Source organism: Triturus cristatus, chromosome 2_1 (assembly GCF_964204655.1).
Source record: "Triturus cristatus chromosome 2_1, aTriCri1.1, whole genome shotgun sequence".
NCBI classification, from domain to species: domain Eukaryota; kingdom Metazoa; phylum Chordata; class Amphibia; order Caudata; family Salamandridae; genus Triturus; species Triturus cristatus.
The window spans coordinates 860365861-860387138 of NC_140581.1; the positions used below are offsets into that span (position 1 = coordinate 860365861).

At 47.2% G+C, this 21278-nt stretch overlaps 1 protein-coding gene and 1 long non-coding RNA gene across 5 annotated transcripts in view; one reads left to right on the forward strand and one right to left on the reverse strand.

Moving 5' to 3' along the window:
• Nucleotides 1-21278, reverse strand: part of KANK1 (KN motif and ankyrin repeat domains 1) — a 634838-nt gene that overhangs the window by 180988 nt on the left and 432572 nt on the right. Inside the window, exon 1 of one of the 4 annotated variants that reach the window (XM_085632976.1) lies at nt 13389-13739. The exons of the other annotated variants lie outside the window; for them this stretch is intronic. The gene's annotated coding sequence lies outside the window, so the exon portion shown is untranslated. Of the gene's footprint in view, nt 1-13388; nt 13740-21278 lie in introns of those variants that run through there. 4 annotated transcript variants of the gene reach the window in all.
• LOC146865987 (uncharacterized) overlaps nt 13855-21278 on the forward strand; it is a 248711-nt gene continuing 241287 nt past the window's right edge. The window contains exon 1 of the long non-coding RNA XR_014970365.1: nt 13855-14095. This is a non-coding gene — a long non-coding RNA (uncharacterized LOC146865987). The remainder of the gene's footprint in view (nt 14096-21278) is intronic.

Here is a 21278-nt window from a genome sequence, read left to right on the forward strand (position 1 = left end):
TGCCACGGGATTGCCCTATCCAGATTGCTACCCTGGGGTTCAAATATTTGGGAATCTTCATCTCACTTGATCCCGCGGTCCGCTATGAGCGAAACCTTCTCCCTCCCCTCCAGCGATTGAAGGCCGACGTCGCGAGGTGGCGCCGACTTCCGCTCTCGCCACTCGGACGGGCGGCATTGTTTAAAATGATGTCGCTACCTCGCTTTTTATACGCTTTGCAAAATACTCTAGATGTCGTGCCAGCCCGTTATTTCCGGGAGGTGGAGGGTCTTCAGCGCCAACTGTTTTGGGACGGGCGGCCGCGGATTGCTCTCGCCAAGTTGACGCTCCCCTGGTACGATGGGGGGGGTCGCCCTCCCCGATATTAAACGATACTATTGGGCATCTCAGTTGGCGTCGGTGAATCACGGGATATACGGTCCTGCCTTGAATCCGGCCTTCGAGATGGATAACTTTCTGCTCCCGGGCGGAGACTATAATAGAGCGCTGTACTCGGTGACCCCGGACACGCGGTTGACAGGACCCACGCAGGTTGCGGTACGTGTGTGGCACGCGGCGAATGCTGCGATGGGGTGGAGGGATCGCTTGACTCGCGCGACGCCGTTGTATGCCTCTGCGCGGTTGGGCTGTTTGTGGAGATCGAAAGGCTTTGAGAAATGGGATATGATTGGTATATGTAAGGTGGGTGATCTTTGGGCGAAGGGGTCTTTCAAAACGTTTGAAGTGCTTAAAACTGAATATAAATTAAACGATAGAGAGTACTTCCGGTATGCTCAAGTCTACCATGCGCTATGTTCGGCTTTTCCAGACGTTGCTGCTATCCCTGAGTACTCCCCACTGGAGGATAGAGTGTTGGATGGCTACGTGCCCGACAGCACCATCTCTCTGATTTATAAGAAACTCATTAACGATCGCGCGGACTTGCTGCTCCGTCTGCGGGAGGCATGGACGGGCGATGGCTTGGAACTGGACGATGAGGACTGGGTTTCGGCGGTGGCCTCCCCGAAAGAGGTGGCGATCCCGGCCCGCTTACGATTCGTACAGCTAAAGATCCTTCATAGAGTGTATATCACTGGGCCCGGTTTGCTGCGCATGGGTTACTCGATGGATGGACTGTGTAAGCGGGGATGTGGCCTGTCGGGTACCTTTCTCCATATCTTATGGGAATGTTCGGAGGTTGTGCGATTTTGGAACGGTATTCACACCGTAATGGAGGAGGTCACGCACGTTGCTCTGTTGCCAGAGGCTAGGTGGTGTTTGTTGAATGTCTGGGAACCGAATGATTGTAATGCGGCACAGACGCAGTGGGTGACCTTGGGGTGCATGGTGGCTAAGCGTAAAATTGCACGGCTGTGGGGCTCCCCGAGGCCGCCCACGATCGAGGTCTGGAAGGAGAATATGGACTGGTGTATGTTCAGGGAAAAGACGGTGTATGTGGCGAGAGGCAAACCAGGGAAGTGGATTAAGGTATGGGGTCCATGGAATTTATATCGAGGACGTATCTGCACCCGGCCTCTGCCATTAGAGATCGATATTGCTTTGTCCCCCTAGCCACGCATTCTGCGGGATGGTGTGAGGTGTGTTCCATGCTTTGCTCTCCCGTTGCCCCCCTCTACCGCTTCCAGACAAGCACTGCTTTGGACACTGTACGTTGTTCCCCGTCCTGGGAAGAGCGCGCTGCTATTTTGGACTCTCATTGCCTTGAGTGTGTTTTATATTTAATAAAAAATGAAACTGTTTATTCCGATTGCTATTGGCCTATGGCCGCGGCCTGTTACATGTGCTTACGAACTGCCGGGGGCTTTGCCTCTGGTTCAGTCGAATGTGTGGTGTTGCACTGCGGGCCCTCGGGCTCCTTAGCGGCCGGCCCTGGTGGTTGTAGGCCCTTGTCTGTATTTTCTTGTGTACCAACGGTTTCTAATAAAAATTTTAACAAAAAAAACACATCAATAAGCGACAGAAAAAGATAACATTTTGAAGAATAAGAAACAATGTTGAAAAAAGTATTACACTATATCTTGAATGAATCAGTTAACTATAATAAAGATGTACTTGAACAAAAAAAAAAACCAAAAAAAAAAGAAGAATAGTAGAAGCAGAAACTAGGATTTCCCGTCTCGAAGATGATCTTGCCAAGCAGAAATCCAAGGTGGAAACAATCCAATCGATCAGGGATGACACTGTGTACAAATTATCTGATTTGGAAAACCGGGCTAGACGCAATAACTTAAGAATTTTGGGTATTCCTGAAGGCCAAGAGGGCGCCAATATCCACCAATTTGTGGTTGAACTTTTCGAGGAAGCATTCCCGGATCTCCCTCAATGGGATTGGAAGACCCAAATTCAAAGGGCGCACCATTTCCGTTTTAACCAACGTAACACAGGTGGTCGTTCTGACAGTCGCCCCCGTGCCATCTTGATCTCCTTGAATAACTTTCTGGCCCGAGAGTCCCTGTACGACCTGGCTAGGCCTGATCGCAAAAGAATGGGGAAGGGTTGTAACTTTTTTGTGCGCCCTGATTTCTGCCAGAAAACAGTAGAGCTGCGCTGGCACCTACGACAATTGATGCCAGAATTCCAAGAGAAGGGTGCTCAGATCTTTCTTCTGAATCCGGCCAAGTTAAAAGTGATCTATAAAGGGCAAACCTATTTTTTTCAATCAGAGGCTCAGGCCAAGGAGTATTTATCATCCATGAATATGGGACAAAATTCCTGATTTAATCTCCAGACAAGTATAGTATTCACACTTGAGATTTGATGGACTCTGTTAGGCCTGGCACTGTCCGGTCTTTTTAGGGTCAATACCTTCACTCTTCATTTTGCCTTTCTTTTTTTTTCTTCCCTTCTCCTATTTCCTTCAAATAGCTGTCTCTTAGTTCTTGTTCTATTCCCTTCACAAGATACTTTCGAGTATTCTTAAGTGTGCAGTGGCGAGAGTGTGAGTTCTTTTAGCTCAGCATCACAAGGAACCGTTGGTCCCCATGCCCTTGTTGAGGGATAGAAGAGGTGGGTTTTGGGGTGGGAAGCCTTCCAGGGTGGAGGGAGGGTTTATTTTAAGGGTGGTGGCGGGTGGGGGGCACAAATTGTTTTTTGTAAAAATAATCATGGCAGACATCATAACTTAAAACAACATTTGGCTAATGGTATTTTAGATGGTATTTTGATTAGAGACACTCGCCCGATATGTCTGATGCTTATAGGGCTGGTCTTGACAGTTTTTTTCAGATGATGGGTAGGCACAACTTTATTCGAATTTGTTGTCTGAATTGCTGTGGTCTAAATGATAGAAGGAAGCGGTGTATCTTAGCTAAACTTATTAGGCACTTGGACATAGATTTACTCTGCTTGCAGGAGACCCACGTTTCCTGGAACAACCGTGCCTGGTTGAAGGAACTTGGTCTGGATCTGATTGCCTGCTCCCGGCAAACCACAACTATCAGGGGAGTGGCCATAATGGCCATACAAGGCATTTGTATTACCTAGCAAGGAAAGGTGGATAATGTAGGATGCTGGGCAATAGCTAATATTCTAATTAAGGGATCACCATATACTATATGTTCTTTATATGGCCCCAATCTTGAGGACCCCTCCATTCTAGATTTTTTGAGCATTGAACTTGCTTTGTGGCCCTCTCCCAAAGTTTTATGTGGGGATTTCAATATTCACCCAAATTCTAATTTTGATCTCTATAAGAATACCCCTTATTCTGGGAGGAAGGGCAGGACATTTAAAGCTATTCGTGGGCTTTGCCACGAGCATGCCTTGATAGATGTCTGGCAAAGACTGCGCTCGACTGAGCCGGGCTTTACTTTCTTTTCTGCTCCCCATAACAAACGTATACGCTTAGATTATTTTTTTGTTACTGACCCAATCCTTGAAGGGACTAGCTGCGAGTTACATCCCCGAGTAATCTCGGATCATAATCCATTAATTCTACAATTACCGCTCAGTGGTCCAAAACCAGGTATGGCAACTTGGACATTTGAGCAAAAATTATTACTTGACCAAGAGTATTGTAGATGTATGTCAAATTGGATTGTAGATTTTTTTCAGATAAATAGGGGTACAGCTTCCACGTTAATAGTCTGGGTGTCAGATTTAAGTTACTGTATGCTACTACACAGGAACAGAGATACTAGCTCCCGAATCCACCCCGACAGCAACCTAGAGCTTATTGTAACAAGTCTCTAGAGAGGCTTTCATGGGGGAAGGGGGAAAAGTGGATAAAATAACAAAAGAGAGAAGAGACTGTCCTGGCTGGTTTCTTCAGTAGTCCGTCCTGCAGACTTCTGTTGTTGATGAGGTAAACCTGTAGACAAGAGTTATTGTTATCATAAACCCTTTTGTCCATAAACCTGTCTTAATTCTTTAAAAACCCTGTTATCTCGCTTCCTTACCCAGCTAATCCCAGAACACAGCTCCTCTTCTATTTCTATGTAGTCTCTTCTGTGTGTGCTCTTTCTTTCCTTAACTGAATTCTTTATCTGCAATAGAAAGACAACTTAACCTATTGCTTATCCTCTTCGTGCTTCTCCCCGAGTTTTTTTTCTTACTTCTCTATTTTCTGTACTCTCTTCTATTTTAATCTTCCTTGCTGTCAGCCTCTATTTGCAGTTTCTTTCTTTTTAGCACACCTGCAATATATTTACATTTATTTGTTAAGGGCCTCTACTCTCCCCTTGACTCTGTATTATTGTATTCAATTAGAATTCTACTTACTGTGTTTAAGGTCTTTTCCTATTGGTAATTATCATCAGTTTATAATGTATTTTCTCTTCTTTTCCTTTTAGGTTTTATCTTATTGCTCTTTGTTTCCCAGCTACCAACTGACGTCTTTTATCTCTCTGGTAAGTATTGTTCTCTTGTTTAACTCTTTACACCTTGCTTATGTTGCTCTAAACTGCAATTCTAACAACCACTTCATTGTTACAGGTCTTGCCGATTTAACACTTGATTTCTGTACTGGGTTACAGAAATGCCGTTTTCTTCACTGTAGTTTGTTTACTTATTTTGTTATCAGCAAATGTATTTCTATTCAGATTGTAAAAATACGCTTTTGATAACTTGGCTTCGTTTTCTTCTTTTTCAGATGCTTCGGTGCGACGCTGCTTCGTCTCTCTTCCTCTCTTCACGGTACTAATGCCTCACAACACGGAGACCTGCCGCTCTCCTCACAACCACTAAACTTCTTTGAACTCGGGTTCACGAACTCGTAACCAGCAGGCTCCCGAATGCCTTTCTCTGCCCTGATAATGATTTCTCTCAAAAAACAAACACTATGACCTTTTCGCTATCGCACTCTGAAGTACGCTCCTGACTCTCTGGAATTCTCGGTGAAGTGCGCAGTTCACAAGCAGCGCGAGCCTCACCTGGAACTCTAGCGCGTTCTCTACTAGACACTAGAACGCTAACAGCTACTCGGTTCTGGTGGCCTTTTTAGGTGCCATTTCCGAGTTAGCTTCATCCATGTATCTTCCATAGCACGGGGAGTGAAGGCTTTGACCTTTCGATGCGCTATGGAACTTATCTGTAACCTTGGAGTTCTGACACTGGGACACCTTCAAGGCAGCTGTGAGAGGTGAGACTCTCAGCTTCTCTCTACATCGCCAAAAGGTGATCAAGGAAAGGATCAATAGTAGGTCAACCAACTTCGGGAAGCAGAGCAAGAACTTATTCGGGTTATTGGGGACCAGGTCCAAAAAGAGAAATGTCAGCGTCAGATCGCTATTGGCAGAAACAGAATATATCAATATTTTGGAGAGGAGCTTGCGGCTAAGTTTATTCAGTATAAATCGGATATCTAGGAGTTCGGCGAAAATACAGGCAGACTATTGGCTCTAAGACTACAGCATAAGGGAGTCTCGAATCGTATAAGTCGCATCAAAGATAAAGAAGACCAGATTCAGGATCAACCGGCCAGGGTGCTGGAGGTGTTTCAAGAGTTTTATAGGATGCTCTATGCTCCAGACGTGGAAGAGGATGATGCAATTCTACTGGATCAGGAGTTTGTGTGACTATACAACATCCAAGGTTACACCGGAACAGGCGGATGCTCTCTCCTCCCCGGTAACCAGGGAAGAGCTGGAAATAGCGATCTCCTCACTGGCAGCGAGGTAGGCCGCTGGTCCTGATTCATTACCCCTCGAATTCTATCGAACATTCAGGCATATTCTATCAGGGGAGTTGGAATCCCTGTTTGCACTCGCCCAGACTGGCAGGACCCCTGACTCATGGCATAAGACCATCATTGTAGTCTTTAGAAAGAAAGACAAGCAAGAGGTCAGTCCCTCTTCTTATCGACCAATCTCCCTAATATGTGCTGATAGTAAAATCTTTGCTAAAATCATCGCACTCAGATTAGGAAAGGTCATTGCCCCTCTAGTCTCTTCTCGCCAGCATGGTTTTGTGCCTGGCCGTGATACATCAGATCATATCAGACGGGCAATTGCATTATTCGATTGGGCTCAGGGGTGTAAACCGCCTTTGGCAATGATCCTGTTGGACGCCAAAAAGGCGTTCAACAGGGTCTCCTGGGCCTTTTTATGGCAACTGCTAAAAATCAAGGGATTCCCGCAGGAGTTTATTACAGCAATACAAGCTCTATACATCTCCGCAGAGGCCTCTGTTTGTATCTCAGGACAAGAGTCGCGCTCCTTCCCGATTAGCAGAGGAACCAGTCAGGGGTGTCCCTGCTCTCTGCTCCTGTTCTCAATCTACATTGACCCCTTCTTGAGCAAATTGGATAACAACATATTGATACAGTCGGCCATTGTTAATGGTGTGGCTTAAAACTTTAGCTTATGCCGACGTCGCCATCTTTACAAAGGATATCTGTCTGGCTCTTCCAGCAGTCTATGATGTAGCTAAGCAATTCGGGGCAGTCTCGTGCTATCGTCTTAATGTTGACAAAACCCAAGTTATACACTCAGATGTTGCTAAACCTGTAGGTCTCCCAATAGCTTCAGTTGCAACTTATTTGGGGGTAAAGATCACCCCTATAGTAGAGAAGATACCAGAAATCAATATAGTACCTATCATCAAAGAAGTGAATCAGACTCTGGAGAGATTAGACCACTTGCACCTTTCACTCCAGGGTTGTTCCAATGTATTAAAAATGTCTATACTCCCGAAATTCCTATATTTATTTAGGACCATCCCAATCGAGTTCCCAGGGCAACTCATCTCTAGTGCAGAAAGGGCTTGTCTAAGATTTTTGGGGGGCTATCACAAAGCCAGAAGGGCCTCTAAATGGCCAATACTCCCTAGGTTAAGGGGTGGGTGGGGCTTACCTTCTTTAATGCTATACCACTGGGCCACACTTTTACAGCTAATGGGACCATTAATATCTGGGGGTAAGGCAATGGTGCCTGAATTTGCTAGACCTACAATTTTTGAATATTACTTGGGGAGGATGCATGTATTTGTTTAGTTAGAAAAATTGAACCAAGTTATTATAAGAAAACTAAATTCAAAGTTATACAATCAATGTATTCCGTTTGGAAAAAGGTTCGACGATGGTCTGACATACCTAATATTAATGCACATACCCCCCTTTCTGTCATACGGTCTACTGCCCTCAATCTTTCTGGATTCAATCATCTTTAGTTGGGCTAATCTAGGGATTAATGTACTCGGCGATCTCTTCTTTGAGGGTCAATTTGCTTCTTTCTTTGACCTCCAAGACAAATATGGGCTCCCAACTAGGCATTTCTTTAAGTTCTTACAAATCAGGAGCTATCTGCTGAAGATAGCAACCTTAGGAGCTGTAAAGTTTAAGAAAATCCCTCTTGTAGGGCTTATAGAGAGAAGATCAAGGATTGGGCTAATCTATCAAACACTCATCTCTGACCTGCCCGACGATCTGAGCACCCAAAATGACAAGTGGGACCGAAAATTTGGACAAGTAGGTACGGATCTGCCAGTTTCTCTGGAGCTAGCTAGCCAGACCTTAATAACTGGTAGTCTTAGGGCCCAACACTACATGTCAATATTTGACCTATATTATACTCCCGGGAAAATCTCCAAATGGTCTAGCAATCGTGGGAATATGTGCAGCAGATGTGGTTCTTTTGCTGCTGACACGAACCACGTTTTACTCCTGCTCTAAACTGGCCCAATATATTCAAGATGTTGAATCTTTTCTTGTCCAGATTACCGGTAAACATCTGATTATAACATCCACATTAGTTATTTTGGGGGTCGATCAGATGCAAAGTTTGGCAGGACGGAGTAAAGCTGAAGAATGTTTTTTGCTTATCGCTATGTCTGTTTTCAGAGTGGTCATTAGATCTCAATGGATCAGCCCTGACCCACCCACATTTACAAACTGGAGGGCCCGATTACTGGCCATATATAATATGGAATCAGCAGTATATAGATTAAAAGGTCGAAGACGACGCGAGATGGGCCAGAAAATCTGGGCCTCTATTATGTATTGGGTAGGTTGAATCTGTTTTCATATGTCTTTTCTTTCGGTGAAATGTTCTGTCAAAATCTGCCGTTAATTGTCACTCATGATCTGCCATGTTTTTTTCTTTTTTGTTGTTTGTAAGAAAAAAAAAATGAAAGGCACCACAACCCCAAGTCATTGTTCTACTCCCATGGTAGTGGCAAAAAGCCCCAAGATGCGGTAAGAAAACTGAGGGCTTTGTGCGAAGGGTCAAATCAGAGTGTTGACAAATGATTAACTGTCAATTTACTATTGCACTTGACTCCAATGTATCCTCACATGTGGTAACAAATGAATTACGTAATTCCCTAATTCCCAGCTTCATCACTGTTCTTACTTTCAGAGATCACAATGCTTGATAGAGGAATCATGCATTGAAACACTATGTTCTATTATTTGTAGAGTTCCCACCTGACTCCTTGTGTTTATGCCAGCCCCAAAGAGTTTTCATTAAGTGAGTGGTCAGACATGACTTTTGCACACGGAGTTTGAATCCCAAATAGAAAACAATGAGTGAGGGTCTCATTTGTGTCCATGTGACATTATTGAACAAAAGTCCCTTTCATCAAGCAATTGACCAATAATGGGTATACATATGTGGCTATGTGCCATTGATGAGGTGCTACCACTGATAGAAATTTGGGGGCACATGCACCATTGTAAATACAGGTCGCAAAGTGCGAATCTGCCCCTTTGCGACTGGTATTTTTGCATTTGGGATGCAAATAAATGTAAATGATGTAGACTTGTAAAGCGCACAGCTGCCCCAGCAACGGGGCGTCCCGGCGCTGTAGACCACTGGGGAACCCGTCCTGGCTATCCCTGTGAGATGGTCCCTTTCTGGGTATCTCCAAGGTGAAACCAGGCATCCCCGGCGTCTGTGGGGGGCCGTTGTAGAGATGAGGCAAGCTTAATGCCCAGAGTTGCCGAGTGGGTTCCTGGTTAGAGTAGGTACCGAGGCGAGAATTATCGAGTCCGTTTTGACCCTGGTCCACGACCCTGCCGCGTCGGGAATTGAACCCTGGTCCCTGGCCGATTCTCTGCTTACGGGTCTGCCGCCTCTAACCAGTGAGCCATGCCTCAACCCAAAAGAAATCTAGCAATTTAGGTAATCACATATTTTGCGATTCCCTAAATGCAATGCATGATGCATTTTAAAATTGAGATTTCGCAATTTGGGATCGCAAATTACCATCAATTTAAAGTTGATGGCAATTTCCGAAAACTTTGAAAAATGCACAAAAGTGCATTTTTCAAAGTGCCATGTTGCGCGCGCACACATGCGGGGTATGTGTGTGCGCAACATGTGATCACATGAAAATTTCAGGGGTGCATCAGGGTGGCTGGCCTTTTGGCCTCCTTGCACCCTTAAAATTGCATGCGCAATTCACGAGTACCTATTGGTACTCACAAATTGAACAAGCAATTCCCATTCATTCCTAGGCCCATAGGAATCAATGGGAAGCTATTCCCTAATTGCGAATCGCAATTTGCAATTAAGGAATATGTAGGAATTGTTAATATTTTAGCGAAACCTACATGCATAGACAATTGCGATTCCATAATTGCGATTCCTTAATAATCGCAATTGCCTACAATGATGCATGTGCCCCTTGGTGACTACTTATAGTGTTGACATAATACCAAAAGGCAAAAAAAAAAGAAGCTTCAATATTTGATAACTATCAAAAAACAAACATTATATTCTTGAATTCTGTTTCGGTGTGCAATGATTTAATGGCCCAAGAGCCAATATCAATCAGTCACTACTGAGAATGAGAAAGCAGACAAGAGTACACTCTGTGAACTCTTTTGTTTGATGGGTCATAGCTGTTTGAGCCATTGTGTCTTTGTTTGCTTATTTCCTCAAATCATATTTATAGGTTTCAATATAACGGCTAACTTTACATCAATGGTGTATATACCATGTGCATCAATATCACTTCCACGTTCATTCATACCGTTAAAGCTTTGGTTCCAGGTGTCTATATGTCTTGGCTTTTCAGGAATTCTATGCAGTAGAAGCATCACACGGCCTACCACATCCACTAGTTAGAATCTATGCCCTGCCACCTTTGATGGAATTACCTCTGTATACCCCATCAGGAATCACATGGTTATTGAAGAACTAAGGGCCAGTTACAGCATAGAAGTACCAATACTACTGGGGTTGGTTTTGCCTTTTATCACTGTGTTGCGGTAGTATGGTGTCAAAAAAGTTGTCAGGTCTTGACCAGAGCTATGCTGGTGTTAGTAGGCTGGAATACCAAAGTATTGCTGCCCTAGAAATCTGTGCTCAGAAGGGATACCGATTACAAAATGAGTTTATTTTTTGCAGACAGCCCATCAATGTTGTTGTTTCTGAATACTTTTCAAAACTTTCCAAGGTATCTCAATCACTTGACCAAATGGGGCATAGCGAGCCTCTATAAGGAAGACAAAGTCTGTTGTCATTTATTTACTGGCCGTATCTGCCATATTTAGGGATGCCTTAAAGCATGTGTTCTATATACATGCTTGCTCTCTCACACTAGTGCAGGTCTCCTCTGTTGTATTCTTCAAGTAAATGTTCTAGCGAGTCTTCAAAACCACCCGATCGGAAAAGGATTCTCTGGTAATAAGTGCTGTGGAATTTGTGATATGCCATGCCATTTCTGCACCAGACTCGAATTCTTCCGCATAGTTCCAGCTTATTTGTTTTCTTGCTATGGAGCAGGCTCCCCCAGTGACATTGGGGCTTACAGATCTGTTACAAGTTATACCGTCTATAGCTTAAAGACATGACGTAAAGTCATGTAAGAGAAGGCACGTGGGGCTGAAAATTATTTCTGCATGAATCTGGGGACTATTGATCTTGCTGCAGCCAGTGTGGAAGCTCCTACAATAGAAAGGCCCTCAGCACTGGCCTTTCTTGCGATTGGACTCAATTCTATTTCATGTTGGATATTACATTTTACAACTAACCTATTACTCACTATGCATATATGGCAGCTATTAATTGCTCATCTTATCTTTCAGAATGGCTTTCAATATACAGCCTGTTGAGTGTAGTATGAAGCCCACAGATTTCAATGTCACTTCATGAGTACATCTGGAGCGATGAGGCTCAGCAGACAGGGTGTACTGGCTGCCCGTGCATAATATGCGCACACCTGGATGCTGTGCTTTGTAGCCATTGCTGCCACCCCAGTACGCATACTTTTGAAATGTATTACGTGTACCTTTTCATACTGTACAGTGCAGTCATATCGCTATTTAATAAAAGTGCTCTAGTGAAATAAGTCAACTGTGGTCATATGTAAAAAAAGAACGATAGATAACACGGGGTTTTGGAAATACACAAACCTCTCCCATCAGGCGTGCAGCCTCTTTTTCAGTGCATTGAAAAATAAAACCAATACAAAGCTGTTGGAAACAAAAAGCAGCGTGCTAACAGTATAATTTGCCACCCTTCCAAATAATCTGTTCTCACCCCCTCCCACTAACCTTTCCCTGTCAGATTGCGTTGTGACGTCCTTTGTTATTGTAGCTCCACCTCACTACCATTCGCCCAGCATATCCCACGCCGCTCCCAAGCACCGACATGCTTATCTGAGGGTTCTGGTGAGGCACCGTGACCTTGGCACGAGAGCAAGGCGTAATTACACACGAAGCACGTTCCACCTCCTCTGTAATCAGCATGCTATGCCTTGAAAGAAAGTACAACACTTTAACTTCACGAGTTTCTATAGTTCTTCTCTGCCGCTGGATTGAACCCTCGTTACAACAACCACGTACTACGCAGCCGCAGCGTCACAGCCGCGTTGCACGGTAGTTACTTGATGACGTCTGCCAGGTGGACCGCGAGGGGCTCCTTCTCAAGGCACACTCGCTTTTATTTAGTTGTGATTTTCCTGTGAACGTGCCTGCGGATTACACGAACTGTAGATTACTCCCCCAAAAAGCTTTTAATAGCTCTAAAATATTTTTTTTACGTGATTTGGTAATGTCGGTGTTATAAACTTAAAGAAGACACGGAAAAAGCACTCACGGCACAAGACCTAAAATGAAGCAAATATCCTTGATAACTCAATCGCTGGACCGACCTCCCTTCATCTGTGGATCAGCAGTCAAGAATCCTCTGAACCCCAAACAGATCAAGCTGTTTGTTCAGTCAACTGCCGCTGTGAGTGATTCGCCGAAGGTGCTCTGAAATGGACCCGCCCCGGCCATATTGAACTGTCAGTGCTGTGATGGGACGGCCGACACTGCAATCGATGCGGCCATACACATTCCACTGCGATAACTGCACAGCGGCATTAAGAGGGCCATTTTTTGCGGGTTTATATTGCGCGAAATCGAGCCAAAGGTATTGGAGCACTGTACATGTGCACCATTTGCATCATGCAAAGACTTTTTTTTATGTACATGGAGATTAAGTGATTTGCCCAGAATCACAGGAAGTTGAGCCGAAGCGGAGACTAGAACCTGGTTCCCCAGTCGGCAGCTGTGGTCGTTACGCCACATCCTATCCCAATGGAGACAGGGACAGAAAGCTGCGGTACAAATGGGAAGACCATCCTTGTTGTAGCATTATAACTGCTGCAATACTACTACTACTGCTATACACGCATTGCCGCTGCTGTAATGGAATCCAACTACCACAACAACTCTGCCTTTAGTCTGCTCCCTGTAAAAAACAGATTTGCATCCTCTGTTCTTTTAACTATCGTGGCACACATATGGTCCAGTGTACCTGGAAGTGAGGCCAAGGAATCTATCACACCGATTATCGACTTCTAAAGGGTTTCAACTGATGAAAACAAACATGCAACTGCCGCCGCATAGCGTTTAGTAGCAGAGATTAACACACAGAAGAAAACACCGAGATAAAAGTGTTTAACTAACTTTGCAGCTGGCAAATATTTCCACGATGGATGCGAGATCGTTAGCACCTTACCTGCCCGCAAAAACTGTATTACTTCTCAGGATGAAAGACTTCTTTAGCAAAAGCGTCTTCCTCGTTTGAGTTTCTTTCTGCATGCCAGCTCACGCGCACACAACCAGCTCCAAGCCGATGAACACCGGAACCGGCAAAGCAACGTGCGAGCAGTACACCTATCCTCGAAGAAGCCTTCTTCGGCGAAGCCTGTTTCTAGCAGCCCCCGGTGGAAGGGCTCTTAGGCAGGGATGCCGAGCATGCTGCGAACACCGCCACCTCCCGCGGTCTACTCCGGCATCGGCGTGCTCCCAGTGCCACGGCCTCTCACTCAAGCATTTCAGCTATTTCCAAGCACAGACTGCGCCGCGGAGGCCGTTCTTTCCTGCTGGTGATTCATCTTACTGTAGGAAAACGCGCTGTACTCCACGTCACTCGAATACTGCCCTAAAAAGGCTTTTCCACCATTAAAGGCGCACACCCATGAAACCAACTACAGGACAGCTTGCCTTCAACTCCCAGTTTCACTCAATAGTCCGCTCCCTGGTTCTTCCCCAGTTGCAAATTGTATGTCTGAGCAGTCAGAGTTCACGCAAACCACCAGGAATACTCCCACTTCGAGAAAGAAGCACTGTGTGGAGAAAGGAGGCCTCCGCGAGCCCAGGGCTGACACATCCAGATAGTGCCTAGAAGAAGATGGAATGCAGGGTCACAACCGAGACATCCAGGTAGGAGGGATGTTGAGAAATCCCATTAAAAGGTAACATACCCTTTCAGGCAAGTGGCAAAACTGCAGTTCAAATTTTATCCAAGTAATGACCATTTAAGTATCCAACGCCACATTAGCAACAATGCCTGCTTCATGTATTCCAAGAGCATTCGTTTGCAGTGCAGCAAACACCTACGGTACCCACCCTCCTGACAGCAGGGGTGCTCATAAAGGTTGAACCTTGCAAGTCACTACTCCCAACTCCCATTTGACTGCGTGCAATGCATTATTAATCATCCTTGCATTGTCTCCTACTCCAATTAAAATAAATTTTAATCCATGCACTGTCTCATAAAATATTCATCATAAACAGAGACTGTGTGTACTGCAAACAGACATTTTGCCAACTGACTTGGGGGCAAGTAGGGTTCGACACAAAGCACAACTGTGGAGAAAAACGATGTTCGATTCCTTTAGAAATGAGCATATATGCCTACTTCCTGTGAAATCTTGCTTTTGAAATTAACTGTCAGAAATGGGGTTACTGATTTGGGAGGAGGCACACCTACCAACTCAACAAACTCACTTTGGTTAGATCAAAACACAGTTCTGAGAGAATCTCTGCTTAGCACCTGGTAGCTAGGGCACAAGCGGCAGGCACTACACAGAGAAACGAATGCTAAGTTCAAGCAGTACGAATAACAACCGATTTAGAAAAATAGAGAAACATATATGATCAGAATAGGTTAAGGGGGACAGGACATGACAATTATTCAAACGGCAAGAAGTGTATAAAAAATATCAAGCACTATGGAAAGACAACAGTTCAAAGTGGAGCAAGGCCTAATTTCTGGCTGACCATGATGGAGCATGTGAGAAGTTGGCCTGATGTATGATGTCACTAGTTCTAGTGTACACCTTATATCAGTCCAAATACCCTTATGGTGATTGGTTGTAAAGTCAACCTGATAGACCAGCTATCCTAGTGGTAGCATGGACAAGAGCAGTCTTAGGCTAAACTCTGAATGGCATGTGAAGCCAGCTGTGATACCATATATAATCCCTTGAATACCAAATGAAAGGACACCACAACAGATATATATATAAAATAAAGTGTATTTATTCTAGTCAAACCCTCAGCACTCTTTATGAGATTAGAGGTAAGTACAACACAGTCTTATTTAAGCATACATTAAGTCACACAGGTAAGTAATACAGTTAGGCCCAAGGGGCCACGCAAACCATATACTAAGTAAGTGGTATAAGGACCACTGTCACGGAAATAGAATATGCCTAGGCCTGGGGAATCGCTGGGGCTACACTACACTAGCGTTAGTTAGGAAGTGGGAGGCCCACGGGATTCGTGTGCAGAGTGGAAACACTCACGCGTAATGCGTAAAAGTCACTAGCAATAGTACAGTTTAGAAAACGATAGATTTAGGATACTTCCGGAGTAGCTAGGAAGTTGAGACTGGAAAACTAGACACTAGGATAGTCACTATCCTGATGAGCCCCGGAGTACCCAAGTTACCTAGCCCACAGGCTGCGGGTGCATAGGGGTGAAGATGCGTCGGTTTTCGTCGTCGACTCCTATGGATGCCTGAAGAAAGATGCTGACAGGCAGTCAGTGAAGAGTGTCCGGTGGATCCCAAGGCTGGGATCAAGAAGAGAGGAAACCTGCAAGCAGAAGGGACAGAGTCAAGGTCACTAGCCAGTGACCACGTGGAACCAGGAAGGAACCAGGCGATGTCGTGAAGATTGCAGGTGAAGGTGAAGCTTGTCGCTGCAGCCAGGAGGACCAGGAAGCGTCGAGGACGACCAGGACCAGGAGGCGAGCTGTCCCACGAAGGCTCTTGCTGTCGGCGGCGTCGAAGTTGGACTAGGACTCACCAAGCCTTGGCAAGCTGAACCCACGAAGAACGGAGGACTTGCTTCTGGTGCAGACCAGGAAGGTCTGGGGTGCTTCTTCTTTGCAGAGAAGCGGGAGCCAGTCTGGAGGAGCCAAACCAGCGCAGAAGATTTCAGGGTGCGTCGTCACAAAGGCCACCAGCCAGCGGGCAAGCAACCGGACAGACGCGGCAAGCAGGAAAATGCAGAAGGGCCCCACGCAGGACTCGTGGAGTGTGGGGGGCTGATCTTCGGTGCAGATGGTGCTTGGGGTTGGGGCTTCTCAATCCCCGGTGCACAACTTCGAGGGTGCCTCAGAAGCTGCGCTTTAAGTTACTAGCCACTTTTCCCAGGTAGCCGGTCCCACGTCGCTCGTCGCCTCCACGGATCTCAGCTTTGCTGTGGATCAGGGTCGGAGAAGTCTGGAAGTCAAGGCTCTGGTCGGGCTCTGCAGTCGGTTCCTCGTAGAACGTGGGCAAAGCAAAGGGTAGTCTCTTGATGGTGCCTGTTTGCACAGGGTAGCCACTCCTTGGCTACAAGGGAGATTCTTCAGTCTTCTTCTTTCGTCGAATGTCGAAGGTCCAGAGTTTCTGTTCAAGTTTGCAGGTTCAGGATAATCTAAAGTCTTGAGGCCCAACTCCCACTCTTATACTAATCTGGGGGGCTGGGATACCTGCTAGGTCACGCCTTATGGGTGGGACCTGGGAGGGGGTGGTTACACCCACTTCCCTTTGTCCAGTTTCGCGCCAGAGCTGGGGCTGGAGTGCCCCAGCGCCGGTTTGAACTGGACTATGCAAGGAACACCTTGTGTGCCCCAGGCATGTCTCATTCCTTTCAGCCCACCCTGCCCCAATACACTAAAGGCTGTCTGGGGAGGTGCTAGCACCTCCCCAAGCAGGAAACCTATTGTCCAGGCCTCCCTGGCTGGGATCACTCCCAGCTGCAGGAGGTCAGACTTGTGTCGTGGCAGCAGCATCCATTTTGTGATGCTGAGGCTTTGGTCAGAGGCTAACAGTGAAGTATGATTTTAACATGTCTTTCCCTCTAGAAGGGGGGAATAATATCCTCATGTCCAGAAATGGCATGGGGGTATTATTCCACAGTGTTAGACACCTTACACGATATGTTTCGATAAAGCCAAACCATAGTTACCATAACCGTCTAAGATTATAAGGCACTTTAAGAGTATATGGTAGGCTATATCATAGAACAGCTATAAGGACTTGGTTCCGAAAGCTGCAGACAGGCTCAGCTCATGCTAGAGCCCCATCTCACATGTTACCAAGCACTCTGCCTCCAGGATTGTTAAGGCCTGCCATAGGAGTGACTGATAGGTACACATGTGTCTATATATAAGGGTAGATATAGGCATACTATATCTAAGCAAGGGGTGATTACACGACCTTGCCCCAGCTGAGTGATCAGCCAGTTGTGTCTGATTGGAAGGCCAGACCAGGGGTGGCATAATACATGCTGCAGCCCCTGGGAGGCCTAGGGTACACCTATGCCCTGGGTACCTAGGGTACACTGTACAGGGTCCAATAAGGTGATCCTTACCAATTGGGAATGTACCTAGGGTACATGGAGTCCATTTTAAAGAGAGAGCAGACAGCCTGAGACCCTGAATGGCAGGATCTCAGGCCAACTAAGTCGAAAAACCAGCTAGACACTAGGCAAAAAGTTGGGGGTAACCATAGTCAGATATCCACCTTCCTACAGAGCAGACGTCAGATACACTGTGCTGGTTGTCCCAATAAAAGGTTTTTGCGCTGGGGCGCGTCCAAGATGGCGGCAGAGTAGGACGCCCTTCTTGGAGCTTCGCTGTTTTTTTTTAGGCCCAGCATCAACATCGCAGGGGAATGGGCCCCCTGACCCAGTAGCAGCGGCAATCCACCCGCGGGACCACGATGAGGTGCCTGGCAGTGACGAGAGTTGAGGCAGACCCGGCCGGCTGGTACAGAGCTGCCTGGCGGTGTGCAGAGGCCTCTGGCTGGCCAGGACGTCGTGGGCTGCACCTGCTCCTATTGGCCCGGTGCCCGGACACTGGTTGAGCAGCGGGTGGCTGGCCACCCCTCAGGACAGACATTGAACCGGCATTGGTGGCGGTGAATGACTCTGCCCGGGGCTGACTGACGCGGTGCCAGCAGCGTGTGGGGGGATGGGGGCAGCCCACTGTGCAACACAGTGTGGGAGCGTGAAGGCAACAGTGTATGGGCCAGGGGGCCGGGTGCAGCAGTCTCAACTCCCATCCCTTATGTTTCTCCTCTGACTGCGGCTGGATCTCAGAGGCCTGGGCCCATAGCGCTCGGGGCAGACTGGGCTGTGCAGCCTCATCGGTACTTGCGCCCTGCTCTCCAGAGGGGGCTTCCACGAGGGCCGAGGTCTGCGGTCTGCTTCTATCGGTACGGCCTGTCCTTCCTCAGCGAGCAGCAGTGCCCCTTCGAGGGGGTGGGGGTAGCTGTGGGTCTTGAGGGGCGCGTCTCACTCCTCCATCCCCCCTTTTATCCTCCGGCAGGCTCGGGAACATTGGGGGTGTGGTGAGATCGGGCCTGGAGGTCCGCACCGGTCCCCTCCTAGATCAAAAGGCCAGACTCGGATGCGAGGGCGCTGGATTACGGCCTTCTGCAGCCCACTGGTGGTGGACTGCCCAATACACTCTGCTCTTTGACTGGGCCCTGATCCTGGGCACCATCCCTCCTCCTCATAGCTGGATGCAGGCCTGGAGACTGTGACCGGCTAGCTAGGGGCCTGCTGCTACGCTGCTCCGAGCAAATCTATCTGGTGGCCACTCAGAGGAGACGCACATAGGACTGGTGTGCCACTGGACGTGCGGCTGGCGAATCAAGCCTTAGCTGGGATGTCTACCCACCGGCAATCGAAGAAAGACCCTACAGTAAAAGACATGTTGACCAATCAAAGAAAAAGGATGGACATGCCGCAGGAAACTGAGGAACACGAGACACCCACGAATAAAGCCTGAGGCGAGGATGGCGTTTGGGAGGAGTCCCCAATCACTAAAGCATTCATGGAGCAGCTGTTTAGCTCCCTTCGCGACGAGTTTGCAGAGCTCAAGCAAGACATTATGGGGGACATCAAAGGGATCAGACAGGACGTTGTCGCCATGAACCAAAGATTGACATCAGTGGAGCAAAAACCAAGGCGCCAGGGAGGAGGAATTGGAGGGTCAACACCGGGAGCTACTGGAACTACGGGATTAGAACTCAGAGTTGCGCTATCAAGTCGAAGATTTGGAAAAATAGGTCCAGATGCTCCAACATACAGATTAAGGTCGTGCTGGCCTGGGCCATCTCGAGTAGCCTGGAGGGATTTGTGATCCGCCTTTTCAAACATGTGACACCCTCCCTACAAGAGCAGGAGCTAGCCTTGGACCGCACACACCGGGCCGGGAGACCGGCCAGCTCTCCTGGTCAACCCCGGACATACTGACCTGCCTACACTATTATAGGCAGAAAGAAACCATAGAATTTGAAGGCTTTAAAGTTTGGCTCCATCAGGACCTATTCCGACCACGCTGCAGCGTCGTATGGCCCTCAAGCCACTGACTGACTTCCTTCAAGCACCAGGAAAATCTATACAAATGAGCCACCCTTTTCGCCTGCAGTTCGTATAGAAGGAGGAATTCCGGATAATTCACATGTTGGATGACACTCGCGACCTGCCAGACATACAGAACTTTCGACAACCCACACCCTCTGAGTCACCGGTTCGGGAGCCCACGGGTGAGGGATGGAGGGTGAGGCGTTCTTCTAGGTGCAGACAGAAAACGTTGACTAAGCCGTCCGAAAACGGATATCCACGACGAGCGCATGTGTCTACTTCACCTACAGCAGGAAGGTAACTCAGTGCCTTCAACTAACGGTCACTGAGCGACTCGGGGTGCCTAGTTCCCGCGGGCCTTCTGGTCTTTTTGTCAAATTCCTGGATGGCTGCTGTAGGGTCGGTCTGGATCTACGCCTAAACACCCTAGCAGGATGGTTCCCACCGGCAGAGCTTCATCTGGATGCTCAGCTAAACTCCAACACCTGCCTGTGATATGGACCCCAAACAAGAAGCTTCGTTAACTCCCTGGTGGGAGATGTTGTACGATTCATTGATTCTATCATGTTATTCTTTGCCCTCTAATTTCCGCACCTTTCGTTTTCTCTTCTCTTATGTTGCTCAGCCCAGTTCCTCAACCCGGGAGATGGGTGGAACAGCGTGGCACCTGATGAGAGTGGATAATGTTGTGCATAGGCGCTGATCTTTGTATCTCTACTTAGCAACAATGTCAGAGGTCTTAACTCCCTAACAAAGTGGCTAGCAGTTCTCTCATTTCTCAAGGACGCAAAGAGCGATATTTGCATGCTGCAAGAGACCCATTTGCTTCAAAAAGACTGGCGACGGTAACGTTCTCGCTGATTTGACCAACAATATTTTTTGTCTGGGCTCACCAAGAAAGCTGGGGTAGCCATCTTGTTTGCCACACACTTTGTAGGGAAGGTGGAGGGATTTTTATGGACCTCCCAGGCCGACTGTTAGCACTGCATGTACAAATGAAGGGCACCCGATACACGATTGCCACCGTTTATGCTCCCAATGACTAGCATTTTTCTGGGACGTTTTGGGCCACCTGATTTCCACCCCAGATAGGGAGGTGGTGGTGGGGGCGACGTTAACGTCGTAATGGACGTGTCAAGAGACAGATCTATCCTCCGAGCGGGGCAAGATGGGGGACTCACTCCTGGCACTAGGGGTTTGCTGGATGATGCAGGGCTAACTCACATGTGGCACCCCACACAACCCATGGAAGGAGACTACACATTTTTCTCAGTGGCTCATCAAACATACACACGCATGGATTACTTCCTCACAACCTCAGGGATAACGAGGTACACAATAGCTGCGGACATAAGCGTAGCCAATCTTTCTGACCCCTCCCCCATTAGTCTGCGCTTCTACCCTAGTGCGCAATCAACAATACCTCGTCGCTGGCGCCTTAATACAAAACTTCTCACATACGACAAAGTACGAATGACCACCCTAGGAGCATTGACTTCCTTCCTCGACTTCAACGATACTCCTGAGAAGGACATAGCCACATTGTGGGAGACCTTAAAGGTGGTCCTTCAGGGCCACTTTGTTGGAATTGCGACGGAATATAACAGGGAGCGGCAGGATAAGCGTCGCCGCCTAGAAGCTCAAATTAAGGAGTCGGAGAAGGCACATGCACAGTGGGGGCTGTGGCAGTCCGCCGCCAACTTACAGCTATCTGAAAACAGTTGAACGCCATAGAAATGAGAAGGGCGCTTTACTAC